Consider the following 20,787-nt stretch of genomic DNA (forward strand, 5'->3'; position numbering starts at 1 on the left):
GGACGCAGCTCCACACTTCTGGGCCTAGCGCCGTCCACCGGGGCCGCCGTTACACCTGCTGCCCGGACCCAGGCCCGCTGTGTGCCCTGCCTGCCCACCCCCACCCTCGAGTCCCACCAGGATCCCAGGACCTAGAATCCAACTCTGGTCCCGGGAAGAGGAGGAGGGGTCCTCACACCTGGCGGGCGGCCAGCACAACCTCACGGACGCTCGCCGGCAGACACAGGGCCGCGATGGGCCGGCATCTCTGACTCCTTTCCTCTGTAGGGTCCCTGAGCTTGTGTGATCTCACCCATCACGTAAGGATTGAGTCCATTTCCGCAGCTGCCCTCAGCTTTGTTTTCCTGCTTCGTGGGAGTCTGACTGGGGTTCCCTGAGACACCCCACCTGGGGCATTTAACCAGATGCAGAGCCCGAGGTGAAAACTCAACAAATGGCGGCCAGTATCAGTCGTCTTTGCCTTTCTTTGTTGTTCATGGTGTTCTTGCTGCAAGAATACTGGAGTTGTTTGCCATTCCCTTCTCCAGTGGATCACCTGAATATTCATTGCACGGACTGATGCTGAAGCTGAAGCTCCAATACTTTGGCCACCTGAAGGGAACTGCTGACTCATTGGAAAAGACCCTGATGTTGGGAAAGATTGAGGGCAAAAGGAGAAGGCAGTGGCAGAGGATGAGACAGTTGGATGGCATCGCTGATATAGTGGACGTGAACTTGGGCAAACTCTAGGAGATGGTGAAGGACAGGGAGGCTTGGCGTGCTGTCGTCCGTGGGGTCGCAAAGAGTCAGATATGATTTAGCGACTAAACAACAACAAATCCGTTGTCTTATGTACAATTTCACTGGCTGTAATTTATTATTACTGTCACTGTTATCACTGGCCCATCCTATCAAACGAGGGGCTGCTTTCTGGAGCCTGGAGAGCGGAGTGCGACTCCTCCCAGACTAGGATGGGCTGGAGAAGAGGCAGCCAGGGCCAGGCCCGGGCAGGCGGGGGCATCCAGAGTGCTTGCCCGTGTGACCTTCAGGTGGACAACCAGGACCCTGTGGTGCTTGGTTCTGCTTAGATTTTTGTTTACCTGAAATTTAAATTTTTTCGGGATAATGTTGACACCATTCAGGGGAAGCAGCTGTCAGTTGGGTGACTTGTGTGTTTCGTGTGCTGGGTGGGCATCTAATCCACCTGTTTTTTTTTTTTAAACATCTTTATTGACATACATTCGCAGACTCACAAGGCATCCATTTTGAGTGTACGGCTCCACAGTTTCTAGGATATTTGCAGATGAACATAACCGTCACTACAGTCATTTTTGGGAACTTTCATCAACTCAGAAAGGAGCCCTGTTCCACTGACTGTCACTCACCGGCCCCACCCCTACGTCCTTAGCAACTGTCCCTCGGCTTTGTGTCCCAGTGGAATTCCCTCTCCTGGGCGTCTCGCAGGAGTGGAATCGTGTGAGGCATGGTCCATAGCGGGCTTCTTCGCTTCCTGTGCTTTCCAGCTTCATCCACGCTGTCCCACGTGCCAGGGCCTCACACCTTGTCGTGCTAGTAAAAGTCTTCGTGTGGATGAACCGCATCTGTTTATCCAACCATCGGAGGTGGTGGCAAGGGCTGTCTCCTCGACCTCAGCCTGCTGCCTGCCCTTGGCATGGCCAGCCCAGGTTTAGCAAAGAACCCTGATGAAACTGGTACCCGAACCAGCCCCCCGCTCCATCCTCGATGTTGGCCTTTAGCAGGAACCCTGACAGGCCAGGTGAGCAGAATTCCCCACCTGGCTCCCCAGCCAGCTCCTCTTTGTGACCCCACCTCCTGTCTTCCCCCGACCGTGGGAGTCCATCCCCGGCTGTCCTGCTCTGCTCAGAGCTGAGCTCATTTCTGCCCCACAGTCTCTCCCACCTACTACGGTGACTTGAGTCAGGTCTGTCTTGCTATTTTTAACACGTGCTGGGGGCAGATGTTCTCTACCAGCAGACATCCAGTCTGTCCCCCATCTAGGCCGTGTTCCCACCTGCTGCTCTAGCGTTCAAGTACAGGATTCGGCGTGGACATACGTTCCCGTCTTTCTTAGGTACTTGTGTAGGAGTGGAATTTCTGGGTCCTGTGGCTGAAGTTCTGATGTCACAGAACACCTTGTATTTTATCTGGCGGCTTCGGGCCCTGCCCGTGCGCGTGTCTTATGGTGGGGCAGGGGCGACCACTTCCACTGCGCTGAGGGTTGGGGTTCTGGTCCCGGAGTGGAAAGAGGCCAATGCCAGGGGTCACAAGTCACGGCTCTGGGTCACGAGCTGCCAGTCTACACACGGGTCGTCTGGTGGCCTCTGCCACCACCTGCCTCAACTCTGGGCTGGGTGGGCTGGTCTTGGGGTCCCAGGGACCCTGGAAGACCCAGGCAAAGCTCGCAAACAGGAGGGGAAATGTGCTTTCAGATACCCACCCTGGGCCCCCAGCCCCAGCGAGGCCAGGAGAGTAGAAACAGGACAAATTTCTCAGGCACCTTTATCAGGGAGTCTGCCCCGGGCAGCCAGCACACAGCTCCCCAGACAGGCTTTGGCAGCAGCAAAGCCTAAACACTCCGCCTGTTCAGAGACTGGACATCCAGGCAGGCGCGGGCAGGGCTGGCTCCTCCTGGCCAGCTCCCTCCTCGTGGGGCCTGCAGACGCACCTCCTTGCCCGCCTCCCACTGCCTCCATCTGTCTCCGCACCTTTCTGGTCTCTCTCTTTGTGTCCACGTCTCTTCTCGTAAGGACATCGGTCAGCTGGGTTTAGCCTGCCCTAAAAACCTCATTTCTAACTTAGCCACCTCTTTCAACTTTATCTCCGAGTCCAGTTACACACTGAGATCCTGGGGCTAGGACCTCAATATAGGGATCTTGGGGACACAATCTGTCCTGTGCCTGTATGCAAAGTCACTTCAGTCGTGCCCGACTCTTTGCGGCCCCACCAGGCTCCTCTGTCCAAGGGAGTCTCCAGGCAAGCATGCTGGAATGGACAGCCATGCCCCTTAGTTCATCCTGGAGCATGAACCAGACCTGGAGGTGGTGCTGGGTCCCTGGGGATGGGCTGCTTTTCTGGAAGGGAGAGGACTCAGGTAAAGACCCATTTACGCAAAGGAGGAAAATGAGGAGAGAGACTGGGGACGAAGGAAGACAGGACGGCAGCCCATAAGGGGTGGACACGGGTGAGCCTGGCCTCAGGGTTCCCAAGAGGAAGGGCGGCTGGCCTGCCTCCCAGCCGCGGACCTGGCTCCAGGCACCCTGGCTAGGCAGCTGTCTGGGCCCCCGGGTCTAAATCAAGGCTGTAACGAGGGCAGCCCAGCCCCTCTTCTCTAATTAAGGCTGTAGAGAAACAGAGAGCTCCCCTGTAATTCAGCCCCAGCCCCTTCTCTGTCATCTTAATTAAGGTTAGGGCTACCGTGGCTTAGACGGCTGCCATTGTTAGCACTAAATCAAATGCCGTTTTAGGATATGGGCCGCTTGAGAGTGAGGAACGGCAGGGCTGAGAAATAAATATTTGAAAAGGGCAGAGAAGCTGTGAAATTGCTGCTTTGCCCTCATTAGCATGGATCCCGGCTCCGTTCGTCTGAAGCCCTCGCTCTGCAGAATCCCGCCGTGGAGGCGCCCCCAGCCAAGCCGCCCATGGAGGTCAGTGCCCCGGGGTGCAGAGGGCAGGCTGGGCAGCAACAGCCCCTGGGGGAAGCGGGGATGGCTGCCAGGTGGAGAAGCTGCCATAAACAGGCCTGTGGGCCCTCCAACCCTGATGCCCGGGTTTTTAACTGTTATTTCCTTTTTGGGAGAGGGTCATAAGCCCTTCTTCGGGGCACTGAAGGAGCGGCCCACAAGTGCACACCAGAGTCTCATGAATAGATGGCAGGTGATAAATGCACTGCGCATGGCATTTCAGGGGAGTCTGAGCCCCAGGGAGAGGCCCCTTGCCTGGTGAGTCTACAGGAAGCACTGATAATAAAATAGGTCTCTCTTGGAAAAATAAAAATCGTTGTCAGTGGTGAAAACTGACGAACCCCAACTCAGCCAGGTGGCCAAGGTCAGGGTCAGCAGAGATGAAGGTGATGGGTTGTGTTGACAGCAGGCACCCTTCACAAGATGGGGAACCTCACCTCTGCAGCCTTTCTCCCCAAACCCACCACCCAAGTGCAAACTGGAGATGGAGGAAGCTGGACCAGTGACCCGAGGAACATTGCCCCAAAGCCACTGAGGTGAAAACATCTGACCAGTCCCAGATGAGGGGCAGTCTACAAAACTCCCGCCCAGCCCTCCTGAATTTCCCAAGGTTATGACCAAAGACAATGAAAGTCTGAGGAAACGTGCCAGCCCAGAGGAGCCCAAGAAGACGTGAGAGCTAACAGCCCTGTGGGTCCCTCGGGGTCCTGGGACAGAGGAGGACATTAGGGAGACACTGGTGAGACCTGAGTCAAGTTTGAAGTCTAGTTAGGGATGGCTCTGTGGAGGAAAACAACTCTCCCAGCCAGAACCGATTCCTCATTATCCTTTTTTTTCTGATTGAAGTATGGTTGATGTACAATATTATATGAGTTCCCTGGTGGCTTTAGTGGTAAAGAACCTGCCTTTCAATGCAGGAGATGTAAGAGACCTGGGTTAGATCCCTGGGTCGGGAAGATCCCTTGGAGGAGGGCATGGCAACCCACTCTGGTATTCTTGTCTGGAGAATCCCCATGGATAGAGGAGCCTGGTGGGCTACAGTTCATAGGGTTGTGCAGAGTTGTACATGGCTGAAGCGCAAGAGGGCATCAGAGGGCAGACACACTGAAACCATACTCACAGAAAACTAGTCAATCTAATCACACTAGGACCACAGCCTTGTCTAACTCAATGAAACTAAGCCATGCCCATGGGGCAACCCAAGATGGGCGGGTCATGGTGGAGAGATCTGACAGAATGTGGTCCACTGGAGAAGGGAATGGCAAACCACTTCAGTATTCTTGCCTTGAGAACCCCATGAACAGTATGAAAAGGCAAAATGATAGGATACTGAAAAAGGAACTCCCCAGGTCAGTAGGTGCCCAATATGCTACTGGAGATCAGTGGAGAAATAACTCCAGAAAGAATGAAGGGATGGAGCCAAAGCAAAATCAATACCCAGCTGTGGATGTGACTGGTGATGGAAGCAAGGTCCGATGCTGTAAAGAGCAATATTGCATAGGAACCTGGGATGTCAGGTCCATGAATCAAGGCAAATTGGAAGTGGTCAAACAAGAGATGGCAAGAGTGAATGTCGACATTCTAGGAATCAGCGAACTAAAATGGACTGGAATGGGTGAATTTAACTCAGATGACCATTATATCTACTACTGTGGGCAGGAATCCTTCAGAAGAAATGGAGTGGCCATCATGGTCAACAAAAGAGTCTGAAATGCAGTACTTGGATGCAATCTCAAAAACGACAGAATGATCTCTGTTCGTTTCCAAGGCAAACCATTCAATATCACGGTAATCCATGTCTATGCCCCAACCAGTAACATTGAAGAAGCTGAAGTTGAAAGGTTCTATGAAGATACGAGACCTTTTAGAACTAACACCCCCAAAAGACGTCCTTTTCATTATAGGGGAATGCAAAAGTAGGAAGTCAAGAAACACCTGGAGTAACAGGTAAATTTGGCCTTGGAATACAGAATGAAGCAGGGCAAAGACTGATGGAGTTTTGCCAACAAAATGCACTGGTCATAGCAAACACCCTCTTCCAACAACACAAGAGAAGACTCTACACATGGACATCACCGGATGGTCAACACCGAAATCAGATTGATTATATTCTTTGCAGCCAAAGATGGAGAAGCTCTATACAGTCAGCAAAAACAAGACCAGGAGCTGACTGTGGCTCAGATCATGAACTCCTTATTGCCAAATTCAGACTTAAATTGAAGAAAGTAGGGAAAATCACTAGACCATTCAGGTATGACCTAAATCAAATCCCTTATGATTATACAGTAGAAGTGAGAAATAGATTTAAGGGCCTAGATCTGTTAGATAGAGTGCCTGATGAACTATGGAATGAGGTTCATGACATTGTACAGGAGACAGGGATCAAGACCATCCCCATGGAAAAGAAATGCAAAAAAGCAAAATGGCTGTCTGAGGAGGCCTTACATATAGCTGTGAAAAGAAGAGAAGTGAAAAGCAAAGGATAAAAGGAAAGATATAAGCATCTGATGCAGAGTTCCAAAGAATAGCAAGAAGAGATAAAAAAGCCTTCCTCAGCGATCAATGCAAAGAAATAGAGGAAAACAACAAAATGGGAAAGACAAGAGATCTCTTCAAGAAAATCAAAGATACCAAGGGAACATTTCATGCAAAGATGGGCTCGATGAAGGACAGAAATGGTATGGACCTAACAGAAGCAAAAGATATTAAGAAGAGGTGTCAAGAATACACAGAAGAACTGTACAAAAAAGATCTTCACGACCCAGATAATCACGATGGTGTGATCACTGACCTAGAGCCAGACATCCTGGAATGTGAAGTCCAGTAGGCCTTAGAAAGCATCACTATGAACAAAGCTAGTGGAGGTGATGGAATTCCAGTTGAGCTATTTCAAATCCTGAAAGATGATGCTGTGAAAGTGCTGCACTCAATATGCCAGCAAATTTGGAAAACTCAGCAGTGGCCACAGGTCTGGAAAAGGTCAGTTTTCATTCCAATCCCAAAGAAAGGCAATGCCAAAGAATGCTCAAACTACTGCACAATTGCACTCATCTCACACGCTAGCAAAGTCATGCTCAAAATTCTCCAAGCCAGGCTTCAGCAATATGTGAACCGTGAACTTCCCGATGTTCAAGCTGGTTTTAGAAAAAGCAGAGGAACCAGAGATCAAATTGCCAACATCCGCTGGATCATGGAAAAAGCAAGAGAGTGCCAGAAAAACATCTATTTCTGCTTTATTGAGTATGCCAAAGCCTTTGACTGTGTGGATCACAATAAACTGTGGGAAATTCTGAAAGAGATGGGAATACCAGACCATCTGACCTGCCTCTTGAGAAATCTGTATGCAGGTCAGGAAGCAACAGTTAGAACTGGACATGGAACAACAGACTGGTTCCAAATAGGAAAAGGAGTACGTCAAGGCTGTATATTGTCACCCTGTTTATTTAACTTATATGCAGAGTACATCATGAGAAATGCTGGACTGGAAGAAACACAAGCTGGAATCAAGATTGCCGGGAGAAATATCAATAACCTCAGATATGCAGATGACACCACCCTTATGGCAGAAAGTGAAGAGGAACTAAAAAGCCTCTTGATGAAAGTGAAAGTGGAGAGTGAAAAAGTTGGCTTAAAGCTCAACATTCAGAAAACGAAGATCATGCATCCAGTCCCATCACTTCATAGGAAATAGATGGGGAAACAGTGGAAACAGTGACAGACTTTATTTTTCTGGGCTCCAAAATCACTACAGATGGTGACTGCAGCCATGAAATTAAAAGACGCTTACTCCTTGGAAGAAATGTTATGACCAACCTAGACAGCATATTCCAAAGCAGAGACGTTACTTTGCCAGCAAAGGTCCATCTAGTCTATGGTTTTTCCTGTGGTCATGTATGGATGTGAGAGTTGGACTGTGAAGAAGGCTGAGTGCTGAAGAATTGATGTTTTTTTTTTTTTTTTTAAAGAATTGATGTTTTTGAACTGTGGTGTTGGAGAAGACTCTTGAGAGTCCCTTGGACTGCAAGGAGATCCAACCAGTCCATTCTGAAGGAGATCAGCCCTGGGATTTCTTTGGAAGGACTGATGCTAAAGCTGAAACTCCAGTACTTTGGCCACCTCATGTGAAGAGTTGAGTCATTGGAAAAGACTCTGATGCTGGGAGGGATTGGGGGCAGGAGGAGAAGGGGACGACAGAGGATGAGATGGCTGGATGGCATCATCGACTCAATGGACGTGAGTCTGAGTGAACTCTGGGAGTTGGTGATGGACAGGGAGGCCTGGCATGCTGTGATTCATGGGGTCGCAAAGAGTCGGACACGACTGAGCGACTGAACTGAACTGACTGAACTTAAGCGACTAACCATAGCACATTGTATAAGTTACAGGTGCAGGGTATAGTGATTCGCAAGTTTTAAAGGTTATGCTCCACTTGTAGCTATTATCCGATATTGGCTGTATTCCTTGGCTATATTGCCTGTATCTTGAGCTGCTTTTACATATAATTTGTAGCACTGCATCCTCTCCCCTTGCATTACCCCCCTTCCCTCCGCGACTCTAACCACTGGTTTCTTCTTTGTTTCTGAGTCTGTTTCTTTCTTGCTCTTTGTTGCTGTTCTGTCACTGAGTCCTGTCGGACTCTTTGTGACCCCGTGAACTGCAGCCCGCCAGGCTTCACCGTCCAAACTATGTCCCAGAGTTTGCTCAAATTCATGTCCATTGAGTAGGTGACGCTAGCTAACCATCTTATCCTCTGACACCCCCTTCTCCTCCTGCCTTCAATCTTTCCCAGTATCAGGGTCTTTTCCAATGAGTCAGTTCTCCACATCAGGGGGAAAGTACTGGAGCTTCAGCTTCAGCATCAGTCCTTCCAATGAATATTCAGGGCTGATTTCCTTTAGGATGGACTGGTTGGATCTCCATGCTGTCCAAGGGACTTTTATGAGATTTCTCTAGCACCACAGTTCAAAAGCATCCACTCTTTGGTGCTCAACCTTCTTCATGGTGCAACTCACATCCATACATGACTACTGGGAAAACCATAGCTTTGACTACACAATCCTTTGTCACCAAAGTGGTATTTCTGCTTCTTAATACTCTGTCTAGGTTTGTCACGGTTTTCCTTCCAAGGACGAGCATCTCTCAGTTTCAGGGCTGAAGTCACTGCCTGCTGTGGTTTTGTTGTTGTTGTTACAATCACTCGTTTGCTCTATTTTTAGATTCCGTGTATAAGTAACGTCATACGGCATTTGTCTTTCTCTGTCTGACCTAACACTCCAAGTCCATTCGTGTGGTTGCAAGCGGCGACATGTCACGCTTTTTTACGTGGCTGAGCTGTATTCCACTGCGTGTGCACCTTCTTCATTCATTCATCTGCTGATGGACACTTAGGCTGCTTCCACATCTTGGTAGAAATAAAGCTGCTGTGAACTTTAGGGTGCATGTATTTTTTCAAACGATGTGCTATCAGAAAGAGAAATTAAGGAAACAATCCCATTCACTATCACATAAAAAAAAAAAAATAAAACACCTTGGATGAAACCTACCTAAGAAGGTAAAAGATCTGTACTAGGAAGGCCGTAAGACACCGATGAGAAAAAACTGAAATGGCACAAACCGGCGGAAAGATGCTCTTTGTTCTTGAAGTGGAAGAACCGATATTCTTAAAATGACCACACTATCCAAGGCCATCTACAGATTCAGTGTAACCCCTATTGTAATGCCGGTGGGATCTTTCACAGAACTAGAACAAACAATGTAAGAGAGCATGTATGAAAACACAAAAGACCCCCAGGAGCCAAAACCATCTTGAGAAAGAAGAACAGAGGTTGAGGAATCATGGTTCCTGGCTTCAGACTACACTGCAAACCTACAGTGATCAAACCAGTGCGGTGGCGGGGCAAAAACAGACGCACGGGTCAGTGGAGCAGGACAGGGAGCCCGGAGATGAGCTCACAGCACGGCCAGGCAACCCACGACAACGGAGGCAGCAACATCCACTAGAGAAAAGACCGTCTCTCCAATAAGGGTGTCGGAAAAAGTGGACGGCTACATGGAAAAGAATGAATTAGAGAATTCTCTAATGCCTTACACAAAAATAAAGTCAAAATGGATTAAAGGTCTAATAAGATCTGATACTATAAACTCCTAGAAGAAAACAAAGGCATAACAGTTTTTGACTTAAATCACTGAGTTTGTTTTTTTTTTGGAACCACCTCTTAGAATAATGGAAATAGAAGCAAAAATAAACAAATGAGACCTAGTTAAATTTAAAAACTTTTGTATAGCAAAGGAAACCAGCAATAAAGGGAAGGGCAACCTACTGGATGGGAGAAAATGTTTGCAAATAGTATGACCCATAAGGGATTAATATCCAAAATATATAAACAGCTTTTACAGCTCAACATCAAAATAAATAAATAAATGAATAAACAACTTAATTAAAAACAGAGCAGGAGACCTGAATAGACGTTTTCCCAAGGAGGACATGCAGATGGCCAATCAGTTCGGTTCAGTCGCTCAGACGTGGAGGACGGATCGCCGTGCGCGGGTGGTGGACTGTAAACTGTAAACGGCTGCAGCCACTGTGTGAAACAGGAAGTTCCGGAGAAAATTCAAAACAGAGCGGCCTCGCGATCCAGCGGTCCCACTCCGGGGCGCGTGCTGGCCACTCCTCCTCGTCCTCCAGGGGTAAAGGGACCGGATAAACGCTCGCAGAGCCTCTGACGTAAGCTCCGCAGCTGGCGTCTGAGGGTGTCACCCATCATCCCCAGTGCTTCCTGGTTTTGAGGGCAGGCTTCACTTCCGGCAGCGATCTGCTCCTCGTCGCAGCCTGGGTGTTTTGTCAGTTGCCCATGCGGGACCGCTCGTTGGCCAGGTGAGTGCAGGTGTGGTCTCTGAGCTGCTGCAAGCGCTCTGCGTGGGCCCGTCTGATTTCCACAGGGGATGCCCTGAGACAGCTGCTGCTGTTTCCATCTGCAGGGGCTGTGCACACACAGGGCCTCCGAGAGGCCTGACGGGAACAGCAGAAGACCCACACGTGCAATAGACTAAAGACCCAGGAGCAGATCACTGCCAGAAGTGAAGCCTGCCTGTAAAAACAGGAAAACAACGGGGATGACAGATGACACCTTTAGATGCCAGCTGCACCGCTTACGTCCGTGGCTTTGGGAGCGTTTATCAGGTCCCTTTAATGACAGGTACTGCAGTTCCCGGCCCCAAGGAGCTGAGGCTGCAGCTAATGGGCCTGCCCCAGGGGGAGCCGTGGGCGCCCCACCTGTGCATGGGTTTACCTTGAGGCCAAGACCTGCAGATGGAGAGGCCACGAGGAGTGAATGGGAGAAGCCGGGTCCTCAGCTGCCAGAGAGGTGGGAGGGAATGAAGATGCAAGACCACGCACCAAACATGCAGGTTCTGGGGTCACCCAGCCCTTCTGAACCGGAGCCTGAGGCCCAGGAGTCTGCACGTTTAGGGGCTCCCCTGGTATCCTCACACGGTCAACACCGAGCTGTGGGTACCGGCCGCATGGATTCCAGCCCGGTCTGATGCTGGGGCGCTCGCGTCCAGTTTCGGTGCCTTAGGTGGGCATCGCTGTCCTACGACCAGGCACCTTCCCCCCAACACACACACCGACTCCTCTAGCCACAGGACTGTCGCTGCCTGCACGAGGCGGGCAGGGCCTTTGGCCAGGTTGGATGGACGTGTGCCTTGCCCTGGAGAGATCCCAGAGTCCCCTGCCCTGGAGAGACCACCACCCGCAGCCATGCCTCGGCCCTCTAGGGAAGCTTGCCATGGTCCCCTCTCTCAGTTGTCCAAATCTGCTGAACTTCAGATGTACCAGTTACCAGCAGGGTGTCTGGATCCTGGGGACCTTGGCTAGGACCACCGCTAACGAGTCTGCCCGGAAGTGCCACCTGCCTTGGGGCTCTCGCAGACCTCTCTGCCCCCCTCCACCATTCCCTTCAGGCCTCTGGGTAACTGTGTGTGTGCACAGACTCCCCTACCACACCCCTGCACAGATGGAGCGAGGGGGCCAGGGCATGGGACCTGCTGGCTGAAGGGCTGCAGGTGGAAGCTGGGCGTCTCCTGCAGAGTCCAGTCCTCCAGATGCTCGCTGAGCTCTCGGCTGATCTCTCCACGCCGAGCAGACACCGAAGCGGGGTGACCTTCACCTGGGAGAGCTGTGTCTGCAGTCACTGACCCCAGAGAAGGGACCACGGTCGAGGCTGCCCAGACAGATGAGCCTGCCCACACCCCATGGCTGCTGAGACGAATTACTACAGGCTAGGGGCTTAACACGACAGAAACCTCTCGTCTCGCAGCCTGGAGAGCGGCAGTCCCAAGCCAAGGGGTCGGCAAGGGTGGGCTTTCCTGGAGGCTCCGGGGGCTGCCCCCTGCCTTCGCCAGCGCCCAGCTGTGGGCGTGTTGTTCCAGTGCCTGCTCTGGCATCACGTGGCCATGCGTCCTCCGCGGGCCTCTTCTGGTCCCCAGGCCTCCTCCCGAGTCCCCTCTTCCTACAAGGACACGAGTCACGTTGGATCAGGGCCCACCCTGCTGTAGAGTGAGCCTCTGTAACTAATCACATCTCTAAGGAGCCTGTTTGCAAGTAAGGCTGGGCTCTGAGGTGCTGGGCGCGGGCTCCACACGAGAATTTGGGGGGCAGTGAGGGTACAATTCCTCACAATGCTGGGGAGGGGGTCAGCTTTGAATTTCTCTCCTGCTGAAATACCTACCAGCAGTTTATCAAAGGCAATTCATCTCTTTTCTTCTCCTCCCTCTTGGCAACCCAGCACGGGCTGATTCTAATCTCCTTTGTTAGCATCCCGGTTCTGTGGTTCTGGCTCACCTCTGGGCTGGGGGAGGGGAGCGGGGCCGCCTTGGACCCTGCCCTGCTGGCTGTTCCACGCCCCCCCCATCCTGGACCCCTCAGCCTCCAAGCCATCACCTCATCCCCCCGACGGCAGCCTGCCTTTGTCCCTGTCCTGGCATGACACGGCCTGTCAAAGCTGCGGAGCCCAGGCTCTCTGTGCACCGGAGGATATTTTCAGCCAAGAGAAAAAAATCTTTGGGAGAAGGAATTTTTAAGATCTCAGAGAAAAATAATAATTGCAGGCTGCACTGTTATTAAGTCTATTTTTAGAGAACTTTTCGGGCTGTTCCTCCCACCATAACTATCAGTTGTGAAAAGTGATGTGTGTTTTCACCTGCAGAGCGTAAACCCAGCAAGATTCCGGGTCTGATTTATCTATTCAGGGCAAGCGGATCTTCAGTGTCAGCCTCGCTTGCCGTTACCTGCACCTCGGCAGAGAAAGACCATGAAGTCCTGAAGTCAGAGGTGGAGTTAAATCCACGCTGAGCGTGCCAGCTGCCATCACCCTGAGAGCTGGACTGCCGCCCAGGGACAGCGTGGCTGCCAGGCCAGGAAGGGGGCATCGTGGGGCCGGACCCCCGCAGTGAGGGCCTGCATCTGGGTTTGGGCAGCCTGGAGGGAGGGTCACCTTGGCTGGGGTGGCCCACAGCCAGCAGGAGGCCCAGGGAGACTCACGTCCCGCACCGTCTCTCCGCAACCCCGAGGAGGAAGGGCCGGGCAGTCTGCGGGCGTCTGTGTGGCCGCGGTCACTGTGGGCCAGCCTCGGCCATCCGCCTGCACCCGTGCTCCCCGCCCTGGCCTCACGGTGGAATCCCCCGGAGCATGGGGTCACCAAAAAGCATGGCCGGAGCCTGAGGTCTAAGCCGGGCATGGTGGGGTGGCGTCCTGCACTCCGGACAGTCCCTCTGGCTGCCCCGCTGGTATCTCAGACCCGCCGTGTTCAGAGCATTTCTCCTGAGCACCGCCCTCCCAGACTCCTGTGATCCAGGGAACAGGGCCCCTGCACCCGGCCCGCAGGACAGAAAGCAGGGGGTCACCTCTCCCTCCGGCCCTGCTGGGTCCCCACCCCACAGGGCAGAGCCAGCTTCTCCACCCTGAGACTGGGCCTTCCCCCGGCCCCCCATGAGCGGGTCCCACTGAGACTCTGACATCTCCCTCTCGCTGCCACTCAGACGCTTTTCAGGACTCAACGTAGAAGCCCCTTCCCAGGGGAAGCCCCCTGACACTCTCAGGCTGAATCATGCTCCAGCCTACCCCCATCTGGCTCCCGCGGGTCAGGGGCCCAGAGATGGCCCCTCCCAGCCCCTGGCAGGCGTGGGGAGGGGGCCACAGGGAGTTAATGAAGGGTCAGGGGATGGGTGAGATCTGGTAAAGCTTTGATCCCAGAAATCTAGGAGCTGCTCTGGGGTCTTGGGGTCTTGGGGTCTTGGGCGGAGGGGGCAGAGGCTCAGGCAGCACTGAGGACAGCCTCAGGCTGAGTGCCTCCGCTGGCCGCGTCTGCATCTTCGGGCAGCCCCCGCCCCGCCTGGGCCCTCCGGCTGGAGCTGTCTGGAGCACCGGTGAGCTCTCCAAACCCTTCTCTGTTGGCTTCCTAGGACGGGACAAATCCACAAACAAACATGAGTTTGCAATGGCCTCTTGCTGCTTGCTTTGCAGTGAATGACTTTATCTGTCATCTCAAAGCAGAGCCGGGACTGACCACAGGGAAGGGGACCTGGAATTGTCCCCAAAAGGCCAGACCAAGGAGGGCTGGACGGCTGGCCTGACCGTGAAAGGGGCCTCGAAGCAGGACAGCGCAGCGCAGGGCGGGCCGGCCGGGAGCACAGTTTCCCCGTTGCCGTGTGTCCTGCCCGGGCTGACGGGGGCCTGAGGGACGCGTGGGAGGTAGCAGCCCCTCTGCCAGCCCCCAGAAACCCAGTGGCCTTCCACGAGGGTCCTTAAGGTCTTTTCTGCCAGCAGTGTTCAAACTTTGCACCAGAACCTCACAGCGTTTGTGAAGGAGAAAAACACACACAACTTCCTTCCCAGGCAGGGTCCCCAGATAGAAGTACAAATAAACATACAGGATGCCCACTTAAATTTGAATTTCAGATAAACAATGAACACTATTTTAGTATAAGTGTGTCCCATAACATTTAAGATAAACCTACACTAAAAAGGTAAAGTTATTTATCAGATCAAAAATAATCAAAGTAAATGAGGAATCCTGTATTTTATCTCTTTGAACACTTCCCTCAGGCGTCAAGCGTGTTCCCAGCACATCCCAGAGGCCACCTCCACGCAGTTCTCAGCTTCCAGCACTCCTGGGAAAGAAGCCGCTGCCCTCTCTAGACAGCTATTCAGGTTGTTCAGAGTTGTTCAGTCTGCAGACTTCTGACCTTTCAAGAGGCAAACAGCCAGCTGGTGGCAGACAGAGGCCTGCAGCCAGGTCTCTTGCCCGTCCGTTCACTCCTCCATCCCCCGTCCATCTATCCATCCCCCGCTCATCCCCCGTCCATCCTTCCTTCCATTCATTTATCCATCCATCCATTCATCTTCCCCATGCCCCAATGCCCAACCATCCACCCTTCTATCTATCCATCCATCTATTCACCCTCGTATCCATCCACTATCTACTCAGTCAGCCAGCCAGTCAGCGAGCTACCCAGAAAACATTTATTCAGAGCAAACTAGGCTCTGGGGCCTTGTGCAGCTGCTGCGGAAACAGAAAGAACAAGATGGAGTTGATGTGTGCAGTGGGCTTCATGATCCATTGAGAAACCAGCAAGTGTTTGGGGTTAGTGCTCTAATCTAGGGCTTGTGGAGTACACTGGGGGCCCTGGTGCAGGGAGGCATTGTCCTGAAAGTGATCCTGGGGCTTGCCTTCCAGGAGACTAGGGTGTTTGCTAAGAAAGAAGCCGGGAGGCGCTCCAGGGAGCAGCAGAGCAGACGCGGAGCCGTGTGCACCGTTCCCCGCCCATCGAGGACCCAGTTTGCTGCAGCCTCAGACCTGGGCTTCTCCTTTAGCGCTACTGACATCTTTGGACAAGTCAATTCTCCGCTTAGCTACATCCCTGGCCTCTGCCCACTGGGTGCCTGCAGAAACTGTGACCACCACAAATACCTCCAAGCATTGCCCGACGTCTCTTGGGGGCCAAAGTTGCCCTCAGTTGAGATGCTCTGTGTTAGAGGCTAGAGAGGCAAAGCGTAAAAAGTGCATCTTTTTAAAGGTGCTCATGGTCCTCCCAGAACCTTGGTGGCACAGAAGTTGGTGGGGACGGGATGGAAAGCAAGCCTGCTACAGCAAGCACTCGGTGCAATGGCATCTGAGACTCTCGAAACCACAAGCAAAGGCCTGGAAAGCGTAAGACTATCCAGGCAGGGTTAACAGTGTGAGGTAGATTGCTACTCTTAAATATATATCAATAATATACATGTGTGCGTGTATATATAAATGGTCAATAGCGTATTGAATTTGTTCACACTGTTTACCCAGCATAATTTGCAGTTGGTCTGTATTTGATTAAGTGCCATCATCTTTTATGTACGAGTTACATAAGTAAATAGAAAAATCATTTACAGTCCAACGCCCCATGAAAAATTAATCTCAGGTCTGTCCCACACGGCCATTCTGAGTCGAGCCGTGTGGCTCATTGAATGTCGGGCGGGGGTGGGGGTGTCATGCGAGATGCTCTGCAAACTCCATTTCTCCATCTTAATAAGCTGGAATCTTCAAGAATGTTCCTCGAATGTGTGGATTCAAAACTATAGTTGATGGTTTTTTAATCAAGTAAATCTTGCAGAAGTTTCAAAACAACAAATTATTTAGTATGTTGCCAGACCGGGAGCTTCTCCTGGGAAATCATTTCCTTGGTTGTAACATTACCAGAGTTTGAAAGCCAATCCGCTGCACTGGGGGGCTGGCACACCCCAAAGGGCTCTGGTTTCACCCCTGGAGGGTCTCTGGAAAGAGAGCGGCTGCCTGTTTCCCTCTGAGCCTCGGCCTGGCTCTCAGACCAGGACACCCTCTGGGCTGGCCCTGTGCCCTGCGGTCCATGCACACCTCTCGGGTGAGCTCCAGATACGCCCACCCGCCCCGCCCCCATTCAGCGCAGCCCACAGCAGAGCCCCCGGGGCCGGGCAGGGTGGTGAATGCAGAAAGAAACCTTGCTGGTCCTGTTTCCAGGAGCTTTTCTAGAGCCTTCAGGAGACGCCCACTGCCTCCAGCATCAGCTTACTTTGCTCCCCACCCCTGCAGTCGCGGCCTGTGGCTGCCATGACAGACGGCCACAACTGGGTGACTTCCGGCAGCAGAGCTTTATTCTCTCCCAGTCCTGGAGGCCAGACGTCTGAAAGCAGGGGAGGGTCCTTCCCAGCGCCCTCAGCTCCTGGGGCCCCAGGCCTCCTTGGCTGTGGGCGCACCACTCCTGCCCCTGCTCCGTCCTCTCCTCTCCTCTCCCCGCTGAGTCTCCCCCCTATGTCACTTATAAGGACACTCACCTTTGGGTTTAGGGCCCACTGGGGTAACCCTGGGTGATTTCATTTCGAGACTCTTAGCTTAGCGACATCTATAAAAATCCCAGGACTCCCACCTATAAGGTATCATTCAGAGGTCCCAGGAGGCCACCATTCACCCCAGGACACCTTCCCCTCCAACAGAGGGCCCTGCTCAAGACCAAAGGCTTTGTTGAGGCCTTTCCTTCCTCGGCTCCCAGGGTCTCAAGTGTTGTCCAGTCCCCTGCTGTACAGTCAGCTCCTTCCCCCACCGCATTCTACTTACGTGTGGGTGCTCCAACATGCCCCAGGGTATCACTTCAGGCAGGTGCTTTCTCGGCTCCTGGGTTCACTGGCCAGTACTGCCTCCCAGCCTCTGTAGCCTCAGGAGTGGCATGGGATTGGAAGTTTGTAGTGGTGATGAGCTTTTCCCACGCAGGGCCATAAAATTCTCCCAGTTAGAACCTCTCTGACTTTACTAGGGGCTTCCCTGGTGGCTCAGATGGTAAAGAATCCACCTGCAATGTAGGAGACCCGGGTTTGATCCCTGGGTCGAGAAGATTCCCCTGGAGGAGGAAATGGCAACCCACTCCAGAATTCTTGTCTGGAGAATTTCATGGACAAAGGAGCCTGGCGCACTACAATCCATGGGGTCACAATGACTGAGTGACTTTCTTTCTTTTCTTTCTTGACTGTATTCCTTCCCAGCACCTCCCCTGGCTGAGTTCACCCTCCGTTTCTGTATCCCCTTCCAGCATGTTGACTTTGGAAGCCATGAGTAAAGGGACAGGAGGGGAGGTACATATGCCCCCGAGTCTCCACCCAGAGAAGGCTGCCTCCCAACAGGAAGCTGCGTGGGGCTTCCTGTGAGTGGAAGATAAACACGTGTGGGGCTTGGATATCATACTTGACCTAACCCTCTGGTCAGGGATCCCATGCCAGCCCTGAACGTCTATTAAGAGTTGCTCAAGCTTCTGGGATTGGGGGCTGGGTGCCAGAGATTTCCTTCCAAAAGGTAGTTTGAATTGTTAACCTAGAACAATAAAAAGCCAGTTATTTTATCAGCAAAAAGGAATTATTCAGGACAGGCAAATAACTTCAATTTGGAACATGCAGTTTACGACTAACCACATGCAAGTTTGGCGAAGGAAAAACTCTTTCTTAGATAGAAGGGGAAGCGGGAGGGCTGTTCTAAACAAAGAGTCCATTGGAGGAAACTGGAAGTTGGAAGTGTGGTAGCTTTTCATTGGCTGTGCTGTGCTGGTCTCTCATTGGCTGAGCTGTTGCCAGGTGGGGAGAAAATCTTCCTTTCTCTGCTGGGCAGTTAAGTAGTAACTTTCTTCCTGTTGGAGACTCAAGGTAGGTCTCTACCTGTTGGGATCTGTATCTACATTGAGAGGTATGTGCATGAGAGCTCCATTTTAGTAAGGTTTCCCTTTATTAATTTTCACAGATCATGTTGTTCTTTTGCTTTAAAAATCTAGCAATGCTGAGAAGCCATTACAAAAACATTAATAACATGGGAGACATGCTCATTGTAAAGTTCAGTGAAAAATGCAAGACATCTTTAAAGAATAAAAGAATTCTGTATAAAAGAACTCTGTGAGGGCAGAGGACTAGGTGGGAGGCAGGTTGTTCAGTCGCTCAGTCGTGTCTGAATCTGCAACCCCATGGGCTGCAGCACGCCAGGCTTCTCTGTCCACTATCTCCTGGAGCTTACTCAAACTCTTGTCCATTGAGTCGGTGATGCCATCCAACCATTTCATCCTCTGTCGTCCCCTTCTCCTCTTGCCTTCAATCTTTCCCAGCATCAGGGTCCTTTCCAATGAGTCAGCTCTTCACACCAGGTTGCTAAAGTATTGGAGCCTCAGCTTCAGCAACAGTCCTTCCAATGAATATTCAGGGTTGATTTCCTTTGGGATGGACTGGTTGGATCTCCTTGCGGTCCAGGGGACTCTCAAGAATCTTTTCCAACACCACAATTTGAAAGCACCAATTCTTCAGCGCTCAGCCTCTTCCTGGGTGGAATGTAAGCAGTGGCCACCATACTTTCCATGCTCTTTCCTGCTACATTTGGTGTTTGTGAGCGATCACTGTAAGCGCAGCGGCTTAAACCAGTGCAGACCCATTCTTCCAATGTCTGGAGGTCAGAAGTCTAAAATCAAGGCGTCAGCAGGCCTGGTTCTTTGGGGAGGCTAAAGAGGATCTGTTTCCTTTCTTTTTCCAGCTTTTGCCAGGATTCACAGGTTCTGGGATTCATGGGTTTGGAGGATTAGGACACTGCCATCTTGGGGGCCATTATTCAGTCCACCAGCATATTTTCTGATTTTCCCATAATGAATACCTATTATCTTAAAATGCACAAAAATATTTGATGCATGTTGTATAGCAGGCCTGGTGATGCCCTAGCAGTGCTGGGCCTGTGTATTTATTTTCAGTTAAAAGTGCTTAGAAAGGCATCCGAAGTCCCCCTAGTGCAGCTCACTCTTGCACTTCAGCTCCAGGACGCTCATCCCCCATCTCTCCAGAACCTTCTCTGCCTTGCTCTCCTAGTTTTTGCATCTCCTAATCCTTCAGCCCACCTCTGGGACACATCCCACCTTGATCCTCCTCTCCCCAGCTGCCAGCACTCTTGCCTGGACCACCAGGAAGAGCTGTGCTCCCCCGCCCAGCCCCAAAGCCCAGCCCAACAGAACTGCAGGCAGAGCTGTGAAAGCAGAGCCCAGGTCACTGCACAGCTGCTCCTGCCTCCCACCCTCCCTGTTCTTGACCTGGAAAGTGCCCACAGATGCCACGCCTCCCTGCATCACCTCCTCCAGGAAGCCCTCCCAGGCTCTAGCAGATGGAGTCTGTCCCCCTCGTCTGCATCTCGCAGCTCCCCACTCTGAGCACCTGGGAGTCGAGCTTAGGGCTCTGACTCCCGCCCGGAGTGGCACAGGCAGCACACGGCCCAGCCAGGCGGGGCTCTCACCGGCCGCGGAGCCCGCTCTGGTCTTCAGCATGCTGTTTACATCCACCAGTGGCTACAACTCGGTTTCCATCTCCTCCACAGTTCCCACTGACCTTGACGAGTCCCTCAGGACCACCCCGTGACCGCCTCAACCACAGCTTTCCTGGATCACCCCCTTCCTGAAGCAGGCTCTAGGTTTCCCTTTCACTGTGCAGGCTCCCCCTCATCGCCTCAGTGTGGCTTCCCCCACTGCCTTCCCCTCTTGACCTGGCCACAGGCGACCAAAAGCAGCCTCCAGCTTCTGGACACCATCTGTAGACTGGTGACTCCGTGTGTGTGTGTGTGTGCTCAGTCATGTCTGACTCTCTGAGACACCGTGGACTGTACCCCACCAGGCTCCTCTGTCCCTGGGGTTTTCCAGGCAAGAATACTGGACGGGGCGGCTCTTTCCTTCTGCATGTCGGTTCCAGACCTTGCCGAGGCGCTCTGTCTCAGCTGTTCTCTGCAGACCACTCCCCGAGAGGCCTCCACTTGGAGATGGCCCCACCGCCTGCCCCATCCAGTCGTCTCCCCGCCAGCCACATCTTTGCATCTCCTGATCTTTCAGCCCACCTCTGGACACATCCCACCTTGATCCTTCTCTCCCCAGCTGCCAGCGCTCTTGCCTGGACCACCAGGAAGAGCTGTGCTCCCCTGCCCAGCCCCACAGAATGGCAGGTGGAGCTCTGGTAGAGGGCCCAGGCCACTGCATGCCTGCTCCTGCCTGCACCACCCCCTCCGATGGCGCAAAGCCCCCACTCCCGCCCCCTCTGCAGGGG

At 52.4% G+C, this 20,787-nt stretch overlaps 1 long non-coding RNA gene across 1 annotated transcript; it reads left to right on the forward strand.

Moving 5' to 3' along the window:
- The first annotated feature begins 10,459 nt into the window (after positions 1 to 10,459).
- LOC147362266 (uncharacterized) lies at positions 10,460 to 16,347 on the forward strand. The gene is made up of 5 exons (XR_015135701.1): positions 10,460 to 10,554; positions 10,659 to 10,876; positions 14,785 to 14,974; positions 15,167 to 15,322; positions 15,416 to 16,347. It is a non-coding gene; the product is annotated as an uncharacterized LOC147362266 (long non-coding RNA).
- Positions 16,348 to 20,787: the final 4,440 nt, after the last annotated feature.

The sequence above is a fragment of the Bos grunniens genome, chromosome 11 (assembly GCF_055505025.1).
Source record: "Bos grunniens cultivar Pamir isolate PY7600 chromosome 11, Bosgru_T2T1.0, whole genome shotgun sequence".
In the NCBI taxonomy this organism is placed as follows: Eukaryota; Metazoa; Chordata; class Mammalia; order Artiodactyla; family Bovidae; genus Bos; species Bos grunniens.